The sequence below is a fragment of the Sinocyclocheilus grahami genome, unplaced genomic scaffold (genome assembly GCF_001515645.1).
Source record: "Sinocyclocheilus grahami isolate Dianchi unplaced genomic scaffold, SAMN03320097.WGS_v1.1 scaffold65.1, whole genome shotgun sequence".
NCBI lineage: Eukaryota > Metazoa > Chordata > Actinopteri > Cypriniformes > Cyprinidae > Sinocyclocheilus > Sinocyclocheilus grahami.
The window spans coordinates 1,382,202-1,392,883 of record NW_015505244.1 but is presented as its reverse complement, the minus strand read 5'-3'; positions in this window follow the sequence as shown (position 1 = coordinate 1,392,883).

Genomic DNA, 10,682 nt, shown 5'->3' with positions numbered 1-10,682 from the left:
ATTATTTTATGACATTTATTATTAAGGATGCAGGAGTGCATTTGACAGTGAGTAACATATTTATTTGGTAGTTCTTTTTATTTAGTGCAATCTACAAAAGGAATGCTACAATGCACGCAGTTCATAAAGAAATAACATAAGTGCAGTAATCAATGCTTCAACGTTGGCCATGTACCAGCTAGTACTGAAATGTAGGTGTAAAAGAGTACAGCACAGGATAATCTTTTAAATACGTAAGTAAGAGAGAGTGGTGTTGTAGTGGGAGTGTTTTAAAAGAGTAGAAGTGAGAAAGCCTGTGTTAGGAGAAAGCTGCAGAAATGGGAAATCAAAGAGGGAATCAATGGAAAATTGCCTGAAATTGTTATTTAACTAGAGCTTCCTTTTCCAAGATACAGATACAGTGGGCTCTGGTCTGAGATCACTTTTGAAAGGTTTAAGTGGCCAAAAGTTTGAAATAATTAAGTGATTTTAATGTTTTTGAAAAAAGGCTCTTATGCTCACAAAGGCTGCTTTTATATAATAATAAAAAAAAAAATCCACTGGTGCTGAAGCTGAATGTTTCAGCAGCCATTAGTCTTCGGTGTCACGTGATTTTTCAGAAATCATTCTAATATGCTTTATAGATATATTCTAGTATATTTGGTGCTCAGAAAACATTTATTATCATCAATGTTGAAAACAGTTTTTGCTTATTTTTGTGGAAATTGGGATGCACTATGAATCAAAAGTTTTTAAAGTAAGATTTAAAAAAAATGAAATTAATACTTTTATTCAGCAAGAATGATTTCAACTGATCAAAAGTGACAGTAAAGACATATATATTGTTATGAAATATTTTTATTTCAAATAAATGCAGTTAAAAATGTTCTTTTTAACTTTCTATTCATCAAAGCATCCTGAAAATCAAGTTACCTAGGAAACATTAAAGGGGTCATATGATGCTGCTAAAAGGAACATTATTTTGTGTATTTGGTGTAATGAAATGTTTATGCGGTTTAAGGTTAAAAAAACACATTTTCCACATACTGAACATTATTGTTTCTCCTCTATGCCCCGCCTTTCTGAAACACGTACATTTTTACAAAGCTCATCGGTCTAAAAGAGCGAGGTGTGCTCTGATTGGCCAACTATCCAGTGCGTTGTGATTGGCCGAATGCCTCAAGCGTGTGACAGAAATGTTACGCCCCTTACCATATTGTGATGCCGTCTCCCAGCAGGACGAGACTCAGTCCAGCTGCTCTGCTCGTGCACATCCCATCATCAGTTCTCTTTTAGCAGTTCAGTCAATGTACTGTTAGGAGTAACTGAATAACTCGGGATATTGGTTTATTTCGCGTCAGAGGGAATATCAGGCATGTTTATAAACCGATTAACTTAAGTAATTTGTGGATTAGTGCGTACTGGAGACGCGAACCGTTTCAAACTATTCAGTTCGATTTGGTGAACTGGTTCGATTCATTGGCGATCCGGACATCACTAGACAAGACAAAACCAATAAAACGCATTACAAACGAGGCATTTGTTGCATCCAGTGGGGACATAATTACTGATTATAATGACTTATACTGACTTTTTACGCATTGCGTTGCGTATCGCGCCGCGTAAACATAAAACCATGTCTGCATTTGTGATCGGAGAAATGACAAACAACAAGTGCTACTCTACACTGCTCAAAACTCGCGTTTGAATCACCAGTGGCAAATTATTTAAATATAAAAAACGTACTTAAAGACTGAGTCAGAAGCACCAGACTACGTGCAAAGTTGGAACTGCCCAACTTTATAGAAACAGCCTTTGTGCCACAGACGCATTGTAGGCTACTGGTTCAGGAAACAGTCCTCATCCATCCTCCATAACATCCGCAGCACACATCTGAATATTTGGGTTGAACTGTTCTGGAACAGTGTTGTAAATACAACTTAACCACTGATTTCTAGTTGTGTCCTCTTTTGGAAGGCCGAACAAAGTAGTTTCTCTTTCACAACAAACACACAGTGACTCCACAACATAGCAGCGGTGGCAACAGCAAGAATCAAAGTTACGCCTTCTTTCTTTGCGTGAACATTTGGGCGGGGTTATGCAAATCTTCCCACATTCTGATGTAGATATGTGGGGGCGAGTTAGAACCAGCCGTTTTAGGTAGGCGTGGCTGACTCTTAACTTTTATAAAGAATATCTCTTTGGATTTGAGACTTTAGTCTTTGCAACTTTACAGATCTTCTTTATGCACCAAGAGCTTGTAACACTCGTAAGAAAAATTTAAATCACATCATATGACCAAAACAGCAAAATGCAGCACAAACAGTTTTCAACACAATTTCACCAATAAGAACCATTGTTAATAATAATTGATCACCAACAATAACTATTAACAATTGAGCACTAAATCAGCATATTAGAATGATTTCTGAAGGATCATGTGACACTAAAGACTGAAATAATGGCTGCTGGAATTCAGCTTTGCCCTTTCAGCAATAAATTATATTTTAAAATATTTTGAAATAGAAAACAGTTATTGTAATAATATTTCACAATATTGTTTTTTTTTTACTGTATTTTTGATCAAATAAATCAGCCTTGAGCATGTGGGGGTGGGGGAGGGTTCACTTGCTAATTATATTGTTAGCATTAATATGAATTTTTGAAAGTTTTATTAATGTAACTATAATATGTACTTACATTTTCACTGTGATCCCAGCTTTTTTAACCCCACTGTATATATGGGGAAATCAGCGTTCACTTTTGAGTGTTAACTCAAATGTGTGTGCTTGTATAGGGACAGCAAGAAGCATTTCCATTTAAAAGCTGCAAAGAGACTCTTTCCCAGCAGGTGAGTTCCTCCCCACATTTTAGCCAATTACCTTTTCCGCAGAACCAGGAGAGATCATTAATAAAAGAAAGGGTTTGAACTGCTGGATGACTTTCCACTGCTAGTCCCTGCACTTGATTTTCACTTCACTTTTATCCCAAACCAGCTTCCACTCGTCACAAGGGCTTTATCTCCGTAACTCTGAGGTTTTGAGTCAAAAGTCAATTACAGAAATATGTAATGTTTTTTTTAAGCAACGACAGTGGAAATGTTCAAGGAAAAAGGTAGCCAAGACTTTGAAATTGACTTTCAATAATAGAGAAGTATTCGCTGAAGAAAAAGTGTGACAACTAGCCCCGGTCTCCCCTATTAATCATAAACTTGACATTCAGCTTTTAAGCTTTGCGTAATTAGCTCTTTTTAGATCACTGAAGCAATACTTCAAGACTTTTTGCCTCTTATGAACCTTGTCTACTTGTACCTTTTGATATTTTTTAATCGTTTTTATAATTTTGTGACCCATTTAATATAGCAGGAGTGTTTGAAATGACCTACACAATTTCTTTTTAGATTTACTGCTTGATTGCAATGGATTCTCTATGGCTTTGTTGAGACCCAAGGTTATATTTCCTGAATAAATGTTGGCCTTTTAAGGGTCATTCAAGTATGAGCAATGTATAAATGAAGAGGGGGTGAGAGTATTACAATTTCTTTCCAGCCGAGTCTCAATATATTAGAATTTCCTTGTGCATCTAGCCTACTTGATTTTTCAAGTATCCATGATCTCTTGGCGTGTTAAAATAGACTGTCTCTCAATTTATAATCTTGCTATACTGTATAATATGAATTTTTATTTTAGTTGAATGTCAGTTGTGCTCCTTGTCAGAATTACTTCAAAAGCAATGTGGTTATGAAGTAAAACTGAAGGGTTTTTCTTGTGAGAAAACTTGACCTTCTGCTCTTCTTAAAAGTTCGGTTAAGTGCAAATCCTGTCTTCTGGCTCTCCACATGTCTTGTGTCCTGAATGATATATGAAGGCATATGATGTTACATATATTTGTCAAATTGATGGCTCAGAGAAGATTCAGTTATTCTAAATCAAAGAGAGACTTCTTAAGTTCCCACTTCACCGGTTGATAATTCTTCATGGAACCATTGATACCAATAAAGAACCTTCATTTTTGTTATTAATGAATAATTAATTATTCATTCATTAGTATTACTAATTATAACCAATTTAATTTCCTGTTATCTTTTCTGTTGTCAGTTTTATTGTATACATTTTTTGTGTGTTGTTTAAGGTTGTTTACACAATGTACTAAAAATTGAAAAGATTTTGAATAGTTTCGAGTATAGATGATCTCCATTCACACAGATCCACAAAGATGAATAAAACCTTGTATTATGCATGCTAGGCCAGTAATTGGTGATGTCACTTTGTAAAGAAACACAACGCACCTGCACACATAACTATAGGCTGAACACGTAATACATGTGCGCACATATTTACGTTTTTGTAGTTTTTCGAAAACATGCACTATGAAACCCATTTTCAAAAGTGTGTTTTCAGGCCTCCAAAACGCCATTGTTGTGTAAATGAATAGCTAAAACGCATAAAGTTTTCTGTTTTTAATTGAAAATTGTGTCGTGCAAAGGCCCCCTAATTTTGATGTTTATTGGTAGAAATGAAAATAACAAAATCAGGTTTTTATTTACTACTGTATTTAGACAGATCGCAAATTTTGGTATCATGGTTATAAAAACTCTAGACCTCTAAAATTTATTACAAATAATAATAAAAATAAAAAAGGTTAATCACCTCCTTCTATTGCCCACCTTCTGAAATACATTTACTGAATACAGTTTCAGGCCCTATTTTGTAACCTATTCATGGCAAGTGTCTTGAAATATCCCAGAAGTCCTGTGGCAGACTTATAGCCACTTAGGATTCCACATAGCAGAGTTAAAATATAGGTGAAGTTGGACACATTTCCTGTGAGACAGCAGTGGGGTGGTGGAATGGGTAATGCTGATATTGAGGCTTTGTAGGAAATGCCCCATTTGTGTTTGCAAAAATGGGACAGTAAGTCCTCCACCATTCGTCCTATACTTTACTTTCTCTCCCTCTCCTCTTTTTTTCAGCAGTTGCATGTTTTTTAAGACAAAAGGTTTATATAGGGCAGGGGTAGGCAAGTTCGGTCATAGAGAGCCGTAGTCCTGCAGAGTTCAGCTCCAACCCTGAAAACAAAACTCACCTGCCTATAGCCTTAGTAATCCTGAAGACATTGATTAGTTTGTTCAGGTGTGTTTGATTAGGGTTGGAGCTGAACTCTGCAGGACTGCGGCTCTCTAGGACCGAACTTGCCTACCCCTGGTATAGCGATAGTGGGAATTTATGATTTATGTTCTTGGAGAAGTGAGCAAAGGTCTTAAAGAGTGGACTCTGTTCATCTTGGCTGGAGTTGATCTGAATAGAAAATGAGTTTGAAATAATCCCCTCACTACTTTTATTTGGCAAAACAGGTGAATTTGTGTTATTCATAAGGGCTTAGATAGAAAAGGATTCACTAAGGCTTAAGAGGGTCAATAAGGGATTTAGGAACTAGGAAAAGATGGTATTTGGCCGAACTAAAGGAAATTCTCTAGGTAATGTTAATAAAACTGAAACATTGAATTTCACAGCATTCTTGTGAATACATTAGACATGGTAAATGCTTTAGTACTGTATAGAGTGCTAACATGAGTTTCCCCTTATGGATCAATAAAGTTACTCTGTGTGAAATTAAACTAATGAGTTTAATTTTGTCACAGTTATTATGGTAGCATAAAGGGAAAGCTTTGAAAAAAGTATTTGCCATTTTTAATTTGGCATGGGCAATGCATTGCCAAAGTGAAAATAATCCCCTTAAAAATTTATAAAATCATTTAATTTTTTATTTTATCTGACATTTTTCAATAATGAAATGTTTTTTTATCATTTAATCACTTAAAATTGACATTCACTCATTGTATATGAAGCAGTGTTGTTTTTATTACTGAGATACTTTGTTTTATTAATATTTTCCCATTTGTTTTTTCTATATTTTTTTTAGTTTTAGTAATTTTGTAGTGTATTTATTTTATTTATTTATTTTTTATTTTTTAAATGTCTATGTAGTTTTACTAGTTTTTATTACTGTTTTAGTTATTTTAGTACATCAAGTTAAATGAAAATTAGGCATATTGCTTTGTCAACTACCTGAAATAAAACGTTTTTTTTACGTTTTTTTATATTTTATTTTAAAAAGTTTATTTTATTTTAAGTAATGAAAATAATCCCCTTAAAAATTTATAAAATCATTTAATTTTTTATTTTATCTGACATTTTTCAATAATGAAATGTTTTTTTATCATTTAATCACTTAAAATTGACATTCACTCATTGTATATGAAGCAGTGTTGTTTTTATTACTGAGATACTTTGTTTTATTAATATTTTCCCATTTATTTTTTTTAGTTTTAGTAATTTTGTAGTGTATTTATTTTATTTATTTATTTTTTATTTTTTAAATGTCTATGTAGTTTTACTAGTTTTTATTACTGTTTTAGTTATTTTAGTACATCAAGTTAAATGAAAATTAGGCATATTGCTTTGTCAACTACCTGAAATAAAATAAGTTTACGTTTTTTTATATTTTATTTTAAAAAGTTTATTTTATTTTAAGTAACAAAAATGCATTTCTTATGGTTTTAGTTATGGTTTTGTTAACCAAAATAACCACAATAAAGGGGGGTGTCTACAGTGTTTCCCCTGCCATTATATTAGGGGGGTGGCGTAATTTTCTTCCAAATACGATAATTTTGAGCTTCTGATATACTTGGACATTTCCAATCTGGCAACACTGTTCCCCCGATGTGCGGGCGCACACACACACACACAAGTGAGCACACTCCCACTAGTGTTTGTAAATATTAAGCCGCAAAACGATTCGTATTTAAATATGAATTCTGCGTGTCTCTGTGTCAATGAATGGCGCAGACTTGCGGTTTTGTTTACCACTCATACTGAAGCGTGCCTGACTCTTGCAGTGATTTTAGAGTCTGCCTTCTCACTAAATGAGGACATAAATACATGAACATCTCCAGAACTGCTCTGAGAGTCACTTTGACAGTTTCATTGGAGTAAAACTATCCTCATATCATATACACACAGAAATGTAAAGCTATTCACAGCAACCCGTCAAAATAAAAACTCGGTTTAACTTGAAGGCATTGCGGCAGAAATATATTACTATTGTTGAGTAGAATGTAGGTAACAGGCTGCTACTACTACTGCTATAATTATTAAAACTTTGTTTGAGGAATAATCATACAATATTTCTTCAATGTTTTAATTGTAATATTAAATTACCTTTATTTCCCAAAAAATAACAGTTGTTTAATTTTCATTACTTAAAAGATAGATTAAATTAACTTCTTATGCCTTAAAATTTTTTTAATACACAACACAGAATTTCTGAGCAAAAAATCATAAGGCTATTGTAAGAATAAATGAAACTTGTTTTTATGCTTTCAAATAATTAGACATGCTAAAACAGAATTAGTTGACAATAAAACATAAGGTTGGAAAAAATAAAACAATCATTAAACTTTTAATAAATTGATGTTAAATTGTTTGTTTCATGATTTTAATTAATTAGACATGCTTTTTGATTAATACAATTTAATTTAACCATTAAAAAGGAGTCCAGAAAAAAAAAAATCAGTAAACCTAGGGGAAACACTGCGTCTGTCATAACATTATAATCTGCTAGTTAATGAATGTCTCCCTGGTGGTTGGAGGGCTGAACGTTTTCCTCATTCATCACTATTGTTGGATGTGCCCTCGTTCCTGAAGCTCTAAATGAGTGATGTATATGGGGTTACTCAACTGGAGCTGGAGCAGGTCAGGCTATTGGTTCTGTTTTGGAGTCTGTCTGATAGCCAGACTCAAATCTTCAACTGCCTACAGCCTGACGCTCACCTCATTACCTTAATCTTGTGAGGACAGGCATGAACTGAATCTAAAATGAATGCCATAGGTGCATGTTTGGAAGTTGTCGGAAATATAGTGGGAAAAGGGTGCGTTTGAATGTTGTTCAACTTGTTGTTGCATTACCGGTTTCTGCTCTCTCTCATTTTCATTCAAAAATAATTCCTTGGCTGAATATAATTCAGTTGTGCACAGCGCTTCCTCACAGTGTCATTTTCATTTGTGTCAAATTAAATATGCCGTCTACTCTGACTAATGTCCATACAGTATATGTGGCACATTGCGTTAATGTCATCTGAAATAAACCTTTACATAAGTGCTGAGTGTGAATCTCTCTTTCGACCATTTCTTTTCTGAATACCTGCAATATCTTCTTTTCATGCTACAGCAATTTCATCCTTGGAATGGTTCACTCAGGCATTCTGACCTCTGTAACCTTTGGCTGCTGCGATAGCAGGCCTGTATTACAGAAAGATTTCCTTTACTTGTCTGGAATTCTGAGATTCCATTACCTGGACAGAAGAGGAGAGAGCTTTTCAACTCCATCATCATTAACCATCTCTTAACACGTCTGGAGCGAGAGTGAGGTGGGGTGAGAGGGGGACAGGAGAGACTTATTGACTACAGGGAGCAGTGAAAATTAGAGCAAGACTGTGTGCGAGTGTATGTGTGCGTGTGTACATACTGAATAATAATGTGAAATTCACAATCAGGGCTATTAAAACTAAAACCATGAAAAAACAATTTTTGTTGCTTGGAATAAAATAAACGTTAGCTGAAAAGAAAAAAAATTCTAGTTGTCAATAATTCACTTTCATTTAGTGTATCTTGATAAATAACATGACAAAACACAACAAAATTAATAAAACTTTAAATACAACTTAAATGAAAACAGAAAACAAAAATTAAAACTACATCAAAATATTAATTAAAACCATAATAGTATTTCAATTATACTAAAATAACTATTAAAAAATAAATATCATATTAGTTCTATTTACGTTTAAGGGTAAATCTTACTGAAACAAAACTAACTTTATTTTCTAATTTTCTTGTGTCCTCGGTCATTCTGTTAGTGATAACACTTTCGTCTTCGAGGAAGTGATATAATTTTTTCAGAAAAAGTCACAAACAAAAATGAAATAATTTTATCAATGGATTTCAATTTTGTGAAGTTTTGTGATATTAACTGATTTGTCTCACTTTAACTGACTTTAACATTCAACTGTGTAATAAATTTACAGAACTAATTATAAAAGAAATAACTATAATTCAAAATGGCTATAATGAAGCTTCACATCAACATCCCTACACTCGAAAAATTTGGTGTAGAAACAATTTTCATTCAGAAATTGCTATCAAATTTTACGATTAATTATAAAGAAACATCACTTAACACATTGAACTAAATGTGAAACCTTAAAGTAGAAAGACTGACATTTTCTTGTCAAACTTTAACAAAGTCTTTTTTTTTACATTGTACGTTTCTACTTCTATTTCTAAATTTTGCTATTTATTTTCATCTTTTTTATATAATTAATTTAGGAGCCTGAACCTTACCAGAGCCTATTTCTAAAAGTCTGAAATATTCCTTTATGGAAATAGTTATTTAAATGACAAAATATTCAAATTCTGCAAATTCTTTAATTTGTTCAACAGGTACTGTATAACAAGAATGACTGGGTACACTGAGATTGCAGGTCAGTATATTTGCTTATATGCTCTGATCCATTGAATTACTGCAAATAGATTGTGATCAGATCTGCTGATCTATTGATTTAACTATAAACCCTGATTGTCCTTATCTACTTCTGTTAACAAGCATTGCTCAGAGAGATAAAGAGAGGTTTTATCGCTCTCTGTTGATTTCCTTCCACATTTCATCAATCCCCTCCCTCTAAAACTCGCTTTTTATTTTTACTATGTCCCGGTTCTCTATAAACCAGCAGTGCCCTGTAAACCACAGAGCAGATAGACTTTGACAAACTAATACACTATAACAGATGGGTCCAGATTCAGGGTGGTCTGTCTAGAAGGGCTAAACCTATGCTCAGCCTTTTTACTGTTGCTAAGGTTTTGAAACAAAATGTTTAATAGAAAGTAGATTTTATTATATTGCTATTTATAAATGAAATATGCTGACGTGGAATGAAATAAAATATCAGTATGGAAAGCCTGAAGATACTAAAACATATGAAACCCTTTGACCTCCTCAAATAACTTGCAACTGCTTATTCATAGCTATCCTGTCCATGAATATTTATCCTGACAGATAGGTAGATCAGTTTTACTTTGGGAGCCAAAATGAATTTCATTGTACACTGCCAGTCGAAAGTTTGGACACAACTATACCATTAAATTCTATTTTCCATATTTTAGAATAAAAGTTAAGGTATTAAATATGATGTAAATATATATATATAGAGAGAGAGAGAGAGAGAGAGTAAAAATAAGTAATTTTAAATAAAATAATTCCGAATTAAATTCAACAGACTGAGCATAGAACATCATTTTTTTAGCATAAACCTTTATATAAACAGATTACGAGTGTGACCAAGCTAGTAGAGTATGTTGTACTTGAGTAAAGGATGCTTAAAAACTATTCCTGTCAGAGAAATGGCAGGCTCATCATGGTGAGTGATGAATGTGGGAGTAATTAACACAGCATTATTAAAACTTTGAATGTGATTTCATGGTAATTACTTGAGTTTTGGATTCGCTCTGTTCCCTGTAAAGAATGAGGACTGATTTGTTGACTTGCGACTGGTGTGAAAACTGTGCCAGGACCTCGTCAGAGCTGCTTAAAGATGTGTTTGCTGCTTCATTCATATGCGTACACACTATTTTTTCCTTTTTTCTTTG